This window comes from Salvelinus namaycush, chromosome 3, assembly GCF_016432855.1.
Source record: "Salvelinus namaycush isolate Seneca chromosome 3, SaNama_1.0, whole genome shotgun sequence".
NCBI classification, from domain to species: Eukaryota; Metazoa; Chordata; class Actinopteri; order Salmoniformes; family Salmonidae; genus Salvelinus; species Salvelinus namaycush.
The window spans coordinates 1,598,406-1,609,189 of record NC_052309.1 but is presented as its reverse complement, the minus strand read 5'-3'; the positions used below and the strand labels follow the sequence as shown (position 1 = coordinate 1,609,189).

The window sequence follows — 10,784 nt, the reverse complement described above, 5'->3', positions numbered from 1 at the left end:
GTCTAACTCTCCTGAACAAGTCAAAGGACTGGGGTCAGCCAATTAGGTGCCCACCTGCGCTAGGAGAACCCCCAACACTGTCTATGAGCTCCTCAGTCTCTTTCTGCAGCTTCAGGAGTCAACAGCTGGTTTATAAACCTTCTGGCTGCATCAACAGAGGGCCTCACCTATGGACCTCACCCATGGACACTATTCTTCACTCTGGACTTTCTCTAACATCATTGTGGTGTTTGTGGCTGAATACCATAAAACCACAGTTCACCATTCCATCAGTCCTCTTCCTGTCGCTGTGTGTGTGTGCCCCTGTCTGTTCAGTGTGGTAATAAAGTGTGGATTGTATCCCTGTCTCCTACTGGTCATTAGCGTTCTCTAACCGGGACAGTTGCACCTATAATCGAAACCGGCACCCCTTTTGGAAACCACCACATGGTGGCGCTCTTTTTCAATACCTATTATCTGGAGAGATGATGCACTCTTTATTTAAACCTAACTTTAAAAAAAAAAAACACTGAATAGAATTGCTGCCTTAATTTTGCTGGACCCCTAGAAGAGTAGTGGGGATCCATAATAAATACAAATGAGGAACAAACTGATGGGGGGGATTATGCAATAGCTAGGATATGTTTGTTTCTGATGTCACAGGGTTCCTCCTACACCACCCTATAAGTGTGTACCAAAGACAACAGATAGCTCTGATTCAAACTACACACAGGCTCTTAGATTTGGGTTGGACAGGCAAGTTACTCAGAGGCAGACAACAGTTTCCAAACATTAGTTATCATCTCCCCACCTTTGGACAACATGGGCCTCTGATGCCCAGGCAAATTTTAACAACTTTATTTATTTTAAATTCCATTGTAATCTTTTTTCATTCCTATTTTGTTTTTGTTAGTGTTAAGTCTTGGCTCAGTTTGCTTTTCCAGGAATTCAGTTGCACCAGTTCAGTTCAATACTAGATACATTTTATTTTAATTCATTAATTGTTAACAAACACATCTAAACCAAACACAGGAAGAGAGAGAATGATCTTTAGCTTGGTTCAATAACCTGTGCTTCAGGTTGGCCCTTTGACAACATTTACAGCTGATAACACCAGTCTCTGTCTCTGTGTCTCTGTGTAAAAGGTCTTGGATGTTTATGCAGTCTAAAGGTCCCTACATAAATAAAGGTTGAGTGCTTCTATTGGTCCTCCTTACCCTAACTGGACAAACCTGTTACACTGATATCACTACTGGAAAATCCACTATCACAAATATACACGCTTTAAGATACTCACATTTTATTTATTAGGATTTAAAAAATATTAGTAGGAAATGTTTTGTTCTCTATAATTGACTTAAACATCTGATTCGTCTTCCTCGCCGGTGTTGCGATGCAAAAAGTACAAACACATTTACTGTACCTAGCAAGGTATTTCTTCAGTATACAATAATGTCATTTAGCAGATGCTTTTTTCCAAAGTGACTTACAGATCATTCACAACACCATTTTGTTTTTAAATTCAGCATAGCCCTTTGTTTGGCTAAAGTAGAGAAGTTGTTCTAAGCAGTGTGTAATATACTGTACATTGGTCCAGACTCATCTCAGACCCGGCCCACAGCACACAGCTGGTGAGGTGAAGGATTGAGGGTGAACCCCAGTAATGGTGTGAGGTCCAGATCATCCTCTGTTACTCCAGGAGGAGGAGAGAAACTAAGGCAGGAGGGAGGTGAAGAGGAAGAGCTCCATCCTGCCCAGACCCTCCCCGACATGCGAGAGAGACCAAAGAAATTGGAAATAGCATGAAGTCTGTCCAAGAAGCTACCACAATTTCTCTACTTTTTGCAATGAAATTATTTGCTAAATGATGAAGTTGATATACCTGCAGAAAGGGCCATGAAGGCATCCCTGTTGACGAATCATCACTGCTCATCCAGAAAGTGGGAGGGGTTAAAGGAGTGGGGGCTCTCCCATTCGCTATTGTCCTGTAGGATGGACATCAATAAAGGAATCACAGACATCCCCTGCAGTGAGAGTGAAGCATAGGACACTTATATTCAGAGTAAAAGTAATGAAACTTTGTTTAATAAATGAAGTGCACACTCAAAAAGGAGTGGATTGGAATAATTTCAGGCAAAATTATTTTAAAAATCTGATTTGGACAGCCAGGTATCTGACCTTTTTGATTAAGTATTCCTGGAAGGTGACATCCCGGCTGGTGGTGTGAGGGATGGACATGGGTACAATGTTAGCCAGGCTCTGGGTCTCATGGATCACTGCATCAGTGTAGGGCAGGTTCTTCTTGTCCTCTACCAAGGGCTGACGACTTCCTGTAACCCTGCTGATCTCCTCCTGGACCCGGTCTGAGACAGATAGGAGGGAGGGGTTGGAGTTACTACAGTGGAAGTTATAAACCTTAGTTAACCTTTATTAACCCACACATCCTAATCTAGTTTTAAGTTGGCCATTTGTCAATGTTTACAACTTGTAACACCATGAGTGCTTTAATGTTTAGTCTCTGTGTTTATATCAATCCTTACCCTGTATATGGGGGAACTTGGCCATTAGCAGCAGACCCCAGCGCAGGGTTGTCCCGGTGGTGTCAGTACCAGCACCAAACAGGTTAGCAACACTAAATACCAGGTTGTTTTCTTGATAGTGAGACTCCATTTGCCTGATTTCTTACATACACAAACTAACACAGGTCATGTTTCAGTAAACAAGAACAGCTACCACCGGACTCTCCTAGTTATTAATTCCAAGACATTACATGTTTTTAACTACAATAAGTCTTCATACCTCCAGGGTCTGCTTTCGGACAAGGAACGAGTCCACAAAGCGTCCACACATCTGAGGGTTGAGTCTCCTTCAGTCCCCTCACCAGCTCCCCCATCTCCTGCACATGCATTGTTTACCATGAATGCAGTCTCTGCTTGTGCTAACGTGGGAACATTGACTTTAAATTGAATTCATGCTGCAATGCTGAACTTCCACCATATGAATGAATAGTGCCCTTAGACTTGTTTTGATATCAGAACTACAAACGCTTACCCTCATGTTTTTCCAACACTTCAAACAGGTAGGGGATTTCCTCTAAGATTTTCTCCTCACTCCCTTTCTTGCCCATCCCAAAGTCTCTAAGGTTTGTCAGGGCAAAGCGTCTCATCTCTTTCTATGACTCTCCATTGGCAAACAGAATCCCTATAGAAAAGTACAGTCAAAAAATACTGTTCTGGTGGAGTAGTTGAGTGACATTTATACAGGAATCAAGATCTCTTAAGAACCACAGACTAATGGAAGTAGCAAGTTTAATTCAAAATAGTTGTATATAGTCAGTAGGGGAGATTATATTAATGGAGACTTTCGAAGTTTAGCAGTAAACTATTAGAATTTTGGTAGCTTTCAATGTTTTTTAGAAATTGTATCATATGACATTTAGTGGCCTTTTGGGGTACTTCAGATCATAACAGGCGTTTGTAATGATCTCTGGCCCTCGGTGTGGCCTTATCACATGTAAATAAGTTTGAAGAAAATGAACGACAAAGCTGTAAAACATAATCCTAAATACAAACCATTGTGTTAGTGAATAACATTGGTGATTCATATGAGGGTTTCAGTATGAAATATATTTATTTTTAAACACTTATTTAATTGACTAATATGTCTTTGTTAATGTTTTGGCCCCAAACTGGTGGCAGTTGTAAAAGTCAATAGTTGGAAGAGATGCAAAGTTAATTTAAAATAACGCCATGGTTGATTAGATGCTTTTTTCATGAATTACACTTTTCTCTTCAACCATATGGTCCATCCACTAGAAACTCATGAATTCATGTTTCATATCTGTGTACAACCACAGGCCTATAATGTTTAACTGATGGATGAATCCAGATTGATTATTATGCAGAACTTCTTTAATAGAACTTGGATAAAGAATCTTTTTTGTGCTTCCCACACTCTCACTCGTATAACTAAATTCCTGTTTCTCCATGCCTGAAGTAAATACCATAAACACCTAACAGGCAGGTAATATCAAGAACATTACAACCCTCCTTTCCTTTGGGCATAAAACAAACTACAGTATTAGTCTTTCAATGGTGTAACTGACAACCAGTCTGTTTACTTTTTAAAGTCAAATAAGTGTGCTGTTTGACCAGTTCTTGCTGAGAGGGTATCTTCTGACTGGGGAGGGGGGTTTGAGGAGCACGGGCTTGTTCTTCCTCACCTACACTCCAGTCCATGTCACTCTCAGTATTGCTCCATTCTATATCCAGTGGGAGGTTTGTGCAAGGCAGTCATGACTTTGAAGTGTGAATAGTTTCTGGTAATGACATGATTGTTGTGAGCTGCTGTGACCATAGGTCCTTTGACAGCTATCACCTAGTGTGGTCTTGGATTGAATGGAGTTGGCAGTTTCCCTTCCTTTCTTTGAGGACAGAGAACTGTGTCACCCACTTTCAGTGTGGATGGCATGGTATGTCTTGTCGGCATGCTCTTTCATCTTCTGTTTGGCTGCAGCGTCAGCACTTTGCAGTGTCATCCTGCTTTCGCCTGATGGGGGGCCCAGGCAGCTTGATCCTCATTGGCCTGCCGTACAGCCTCAGGGTCTTTTGGTCTGGGGATCGCGATGATTGGTGACACCCATGGTGTTGGACCCTCTACTGTCTCAACGATATAAAGGTCCACCAGACGTTTTAATTCTATCAGGTTTCAGGTAAGACCCAAATGCAGACTATGTTGAAGTAACAATGGTAATTACAGCAACAGGGGCAGGCAAACGACAGGCCGAGGTCGATAATCAATAGTGGCAAATGCACAGGACGGCAAGCAGAGTCAGGTCAGGCAGAGGTCAGAAATCCAGAGTAGGGGCAAAGGCACAGGACGGCAGGCAGGCAGGCTCAGGGTCAGGCAGAGTGGTCAGGCAGGCGGGCAGAGAGTCAGGACAAGCAAAGATCAAAACCAGGAGAGCAAGAAAAAGAGAGACTGGGGGGAAACGCAGGCACTGAGAAAAACCGCTGGTTGACTTAACAAACAAGACGAACTGGCAACAGACAGAGAACACCAGTATAAGTACCCAGGTGATAATGGGGAAGATGGGCGACACCTGGAAGGGGGTGGAGACAAGCACTAGGACAGGTGAAACAGATCGGGGCATGACAAATTCAGCCTCAATGTGTTTTCTGACATGGCAGAGTACTCTTCTGTGGGGCTGAGCGACAGGTAAGACGTCATCCTTGACATGCAGCTTGACTTAAGTCTTTCAGTTTGCCTACCCCACATAACAGGCCATCATACTCAGCCACGAGACCATTTACTGTTCTTGTTTTGAACCACTGACAGCCCAGACTGGTGATGGCATGTTAGGTATTGTGGATGATGCAGACCCTGGTGATGGCGAAGTAGCTGCTGTTGGGATTGTGTTCGCTATATGAATCAGTTTCAGTTGAGATGGTGTCTTGTAGCTGAGAAGGCTGCCACCACCTCCCTTCAGAACATAGAAAGTGGCAAGGGCAACTCTAGATTAAGACGGGACTTAAAATAGGCCTATGGCATGTCAAGGGAACTGTAGCCTAAATGGGTAATATTGGAACTGAAAACGGGACACTGGCTGTAGGTCTACAGAAAATGTAATGCTGGGTATAAATTACTACTGAAAGACAATAGGACACACAAACGAGTATAAATGAGCCAACAGTTGCGTCATCTACTTTATGAAATTACAGCCTGATGCGCTTGCATCGGTGAATTCAACAGTGAGTTCAATGTTTATTGCGCTGCTTTCGTGTGTCCGGTTTACCAGGCGCAGCTAAGGGAAAGCGTGCAGACACAAGCCTAAAGTGAGCATATTTAAAATACCCAAATGAGGGATGACAGGATGATTCATGTTAGTTATTCATGTTGCCTAAATGAATAAAAACATTTACATATGCATTTAGGTCTTCTTGGACTACTGTTTCGTGAGCAAATTAGAGCAGATGGTGTTAAAAACTATAAAGCCTACCTGTATTTTGTTTCAATCCAACCACTTTCTGCCTAGTGGCGCGCGCTGTTGAGTTTTGGCCGCATGATAACTAACCATCCTAAAATCTCATGAAATTGTGGTGTTTTTAGGGTAATAGTAAAGTTATACTATGCTATTATATTTGATTATGTTATATAGAATACTAATGAATCATTGTTATCTTCCAATACATTGATTCAGCTGTCATCTAACTTCACAAAATTTGTGAGAAGTGGCTGAGCGAAACTCTGGTGTGCTCTGGCAGCACTATACCCCTGCAGTCCGCTGCACCGAACGAGCAATTGAAGCATAGTGTTGTCTGGTTAATGTAATACATTTTAAATGATTTATACGTTTACTTTTAATACATTAGTACATTTTTATAACCAAATACTTTTAGACTTTTACTCAAGTAACATTACTGGGTGACTTTCACTTAATTTTCTTTTCAAGTATCTTTACTTTTACTCAAGAATGAATTGGTTACTTTTTCCACCAATGGTCTCAGGGAATGTAAAACAGTTAGGATGGGATACTTTTGAAACGGATTGAGTGAAGTAGCAGCACCTTTTTTTGAATGAGCAACTAATGACCATGGAGATCCTCACAAGTTTGACAAAATGACCTTATATATTTCAGTATTTTATGGATATTTCTAGCTCTTCATTAGAAGCATGTTTTCTGTAAGTAGTTAGGAGGCCTAGCTGTCCAAGTTTAGCTGGAATTTAGCCCGAAAGGATTTGAGAAATATTGGTTGATGATAGGTTGCGGTATATTGGCCTATGTACATAAGTGGACATTAAAAAGGACCTATTGTTTCTAATAAAACCATGGCCAGTTTGGGCCACAGTTGTATGCAAGTTTGCTTTGTAAAAACAAACATAACAGGCTAATGTCTGGGCTGCAAATTATGTGTTTCTTCAGTATGGCCCTTGCACTGATTGAGTTTGACACCCCTGGCATACAATATGGACACAGATGTGAAAAATAATCACTATATATATATATATATATATATATTTAAGTATAAATATTTAAGTATAAATTACCAAAAATGACTTGTTTATTACCAACATTATTTGTTGTTGTGACAGCTGATTTTAATATACCTGCAGAGAAGGGTATGAATGCATCCCTCTAAACAAATTGGCCCTGCTCATCCAGAAAGTGGGCAGGGTTAAAGGTGTGGGGGCTCTCCCATTCGCTCTCGTAGTGCAGGACCGACATCAATAGAAGAATCACAGATGTCCCCTACAGTTTAAGACAGAGAGCATTGATGGCCTCTACAGGATCGGTGTGTCCCCCCGCGGGACGGTTGAGCTAACGTAGGCTAATGTGATTTCCATGAGGTTGTAAATAACAAGAACATTTCCCAGGACATAGACATATCTGATATGGGCCGAAAGCTTAAATTCTTGTTAACCTAACTCCACTGTCCAATTTACAGTAGCTATTACAGTGAAATAATATAATGTTATTGTTTGAGGAGAGTGCACAGTTTTGAACATAAAGTTATTAAAACAAATTAGGCACATTTGGCCAGTCTTGATACAAAATTTGAACAGAAACGCAATGGCTCATTGGATCAGTCTAAAACATTGTGCATACACTGCTGCCATCTAGTGGCCAAAATCACAATTGCACCTGGGCTGGAATAATACATTTTGGCCTTTCTCTTGCATTTCAAATATGTTACAAAAAAATAGTTTTTCTTCTTTGATTTATGTGTTATATTCTCCTACATTAATTTCACATTTCCACAAACTTCAAAGTGTTTCCTTTTAAATGGTACCAAGAATATGCATATCCTTGCTTCAGGTCCTTAGCTACAGGCAGTTAGATTTGGGTATGTCATTTTAGGTGAAAATAGAAAAAAGGGTCCGATCCTTAAGACGTTTTTAAAGCAAAAGTGATTATTGACAGCTTGTTCCATTATGTCTGCACAACTCTAAGAACCGGTCAGGATATTTGATAGCACCTCTACCAACGGCTGACGACTTCCTATGACCCTGCTGTTCTCCTATTGGACCTGGTCTGAGACAAAGGAGGATGAGAGGTAGTGTAACAAATCCAAAGTTAAACTTTATTTACCCAGCCATGCTTACTAGATTCATAACATGCGCCCTTTGCCATATTACGACCAGTAACTCCTGAGGGGTTTACCCACTATCGGGCTGACCCAATCTGTTATGTCACTTTTTTAAGCCACAAAATGGGGGAAATACTCCTGAGAATGACTTGTGGCTCCATTTTACACGTGCAGCGCAGCCCGGGCATTTATCTTAACCACTGTAACATACTTTTGGGTGGGTGACAATTTGATGCAAGACTCAGATTCAGCATAAACTTAATATCCTACAGTACCTCCAGGCTCTGCCTCTGTATTAGGAATGAGTCCACAAAGCCTCCACGCATCTGTGGGTTCAGGGTCCCCTTCAAGACCCTCGCTAGCTCTAACATCCACTTTAATATCGGCATAATTCTTCTTCAGACGTGTCCGGTCCTTAATCCATGGACCCAGCCAGGGGAACATGTTGTACATCTATCAGGATATACACATATAGAATATGCATAACACTATGCAAACATCTGCTTGTATACATTTCTTATACAGCGCCCTCTGTAATTATTGGGACAATGAAGCATTTTTTCTTCTTATGGCTCTATACTCCAGGACTATCCGTTATCATGGTAGCATCCACAATTAATGTAGAAGTGTTGAGAAACATATTCTATTCTTATTTACAATAAAAGTGACATAATACATTATTTACTATTGGGCACAACATAATCTGAAACACAACCAAAACAAACAGCAAATGCAGCCAACAAGTATTTAGTCACAAGTTTGATGTAGTCATTGTGTGCTATGAATATGGGACGAAATTTGACTTTTTACTACTTTAATACACAAGTGAATTTCTCGCAATACCTTTGGTCCCCTAAAATGGGTACAAAAAGTGCTGTAATTTCTAAATGGTTCACCTGATATTAATAAAAAATACCCTAAAATTTAAGGCTGACAGTCTGCACTTTAACCTCATAGTAATTGATTTAAAATCCAAACTTTTGAGCCAAAAGAATAGAGCCAAAAGGAAAACATGCTTCACTGTCCTAATAATTATGGAGGGAACTGTATACTATTATTGCATGTATATAACTATTACTACATGGAAATATAGAATTGTCATGCCTGATAAATCTCTTAACAAGATTTGCCAAATTGTTGTACATTTATTGAAAGCAGTAACTCCCCTTGATGTACTCTGAACATTTCATGACTCTAGGACCAAGAAAATGGTACTTGCAAAAGAAACAGGAAGTTGTACTCTGATTCAGTTGGCTCCATAGACTTGATAGACGGCTCACATGCTACAAAACCTGTTTTAGCATGGGCAGTGCCATTGAGGATTTACTATTTTAAAGTAGTCATTTTAATTAAAACGTTTATTGACAGTCAGTAAGAAACTGTAAGGGGCAGCAGGTAGCCTAGTGGTTAGAGCGTTGGGCCAGTAAATGACTGGTTGTTGGAACGAATGCCCGAGCTGACAAGGTAAAAATGTCATTCTGCTCCTGAACAAGGCAGTTAACCCACTGTTCCCCTATAGGCTGACATTGTAAATAAGAATGTGTTCTTAAACTGACTTGCCTAGTAAAATAAAAGGTTCACATTTAAAAAAAAATAATAATAATTTAAATACTGCCATCTGGAGTGTGTTGTCTGAACAGGCATAAAGCCTAGGTTGGTGATTTACTGCTACCTGCAGTTATGGAATGTTTGCTCAGTAGTATAATTAGTTGGCTGATCCCTCCTGCTGACCTGGATGGAATTCTGTGATCCCTCCTAACCCATAGCAAGTCCCACCCACATGACTACTTCAAAAGGGTGAATGTCCTCAATGCCATTGCCCATGCTAAAACAGGCTTTGTGGCAAGCCATTATGGCAAAGAGCCCTCTATCCAACTCTATGGTTGACTCATGTATTTTCAGAATGGAGCTTGATGTTTTGGTTAGAAACATCTCAGTCTGACTAGTGTTTTATTTCCTAGTTGTATTGATTGCACCAAGACTGTCATTATCTATTGAGAAAGTAGAGTAAAAACAGAGTGGACTGAATTGATGCGCAGCCTGTAAGGCGTGAAGTCTCATTGGCCCTAACCGCCATGCCTGTAAATACGGGGTCAGTGTATTCAAACCTGCTGCCATAGATAATGGCCAAGATTATGTTGGAGATGGCGTAATTCAGAGGCTGAGTGGTGTCAAATGCTGTACCTGTGATAAAAACAGGAAAAGGAAAATAAGCATGAGGCCTACTGCCTGGATTCCATAAGCCATGTGATTCAAACTAGAAAAGTGGATTCTTGACCAGGCCCGGTTGAAAAATGTGCCATTTTAGCAATTACAGCCCAATGATACCTGGTGATCTCATTGATAATGTTCTTATTCAAGATACATTGGGTGACAACATACTTACTGTTTGTAGGCCAATGAAATCATAGGTCTACGGCCGAAAGGGTTCAGTCATAGGAGCAGCACACCAACCTGCATCCCACTGCTGGCTTACTTCTGAAGCTAAGCAGGGTTGGTCTCTGGATGGGAGACCAGATGCTGCTGGAAGTGGTGTTAGAGGGCCAGTAGGGGGCACCCATTCCTCTGGTCTAACAAAATATGTCACAGGCCAGTGATTGGGGACGTTGCCCTGTGTAGGGTGCAGTCTTTCGGATGGGACGTTAAACGTGTGTCCTGACTGTGGTCACTAAAGATCCCATGGCACCAGTGGAGGCTGGTGACTTAAAATTGAGGAGG

The 10,784-nt window shown here is 41.1% G+C and overlaps 1 pseudogene; it reads right to left on the bottom strand.

Moving 5' to 3' along the window:
- Nucleotides 1-527: 527 nt before the first annotated feature.
- Nucleotides 528-4,516, bottom strand: LOC120044747 (annotated as a pseudogene).
- Between the last annotated feature and the right edge of the window lie 6,268 nt (nt 4,517-10,784).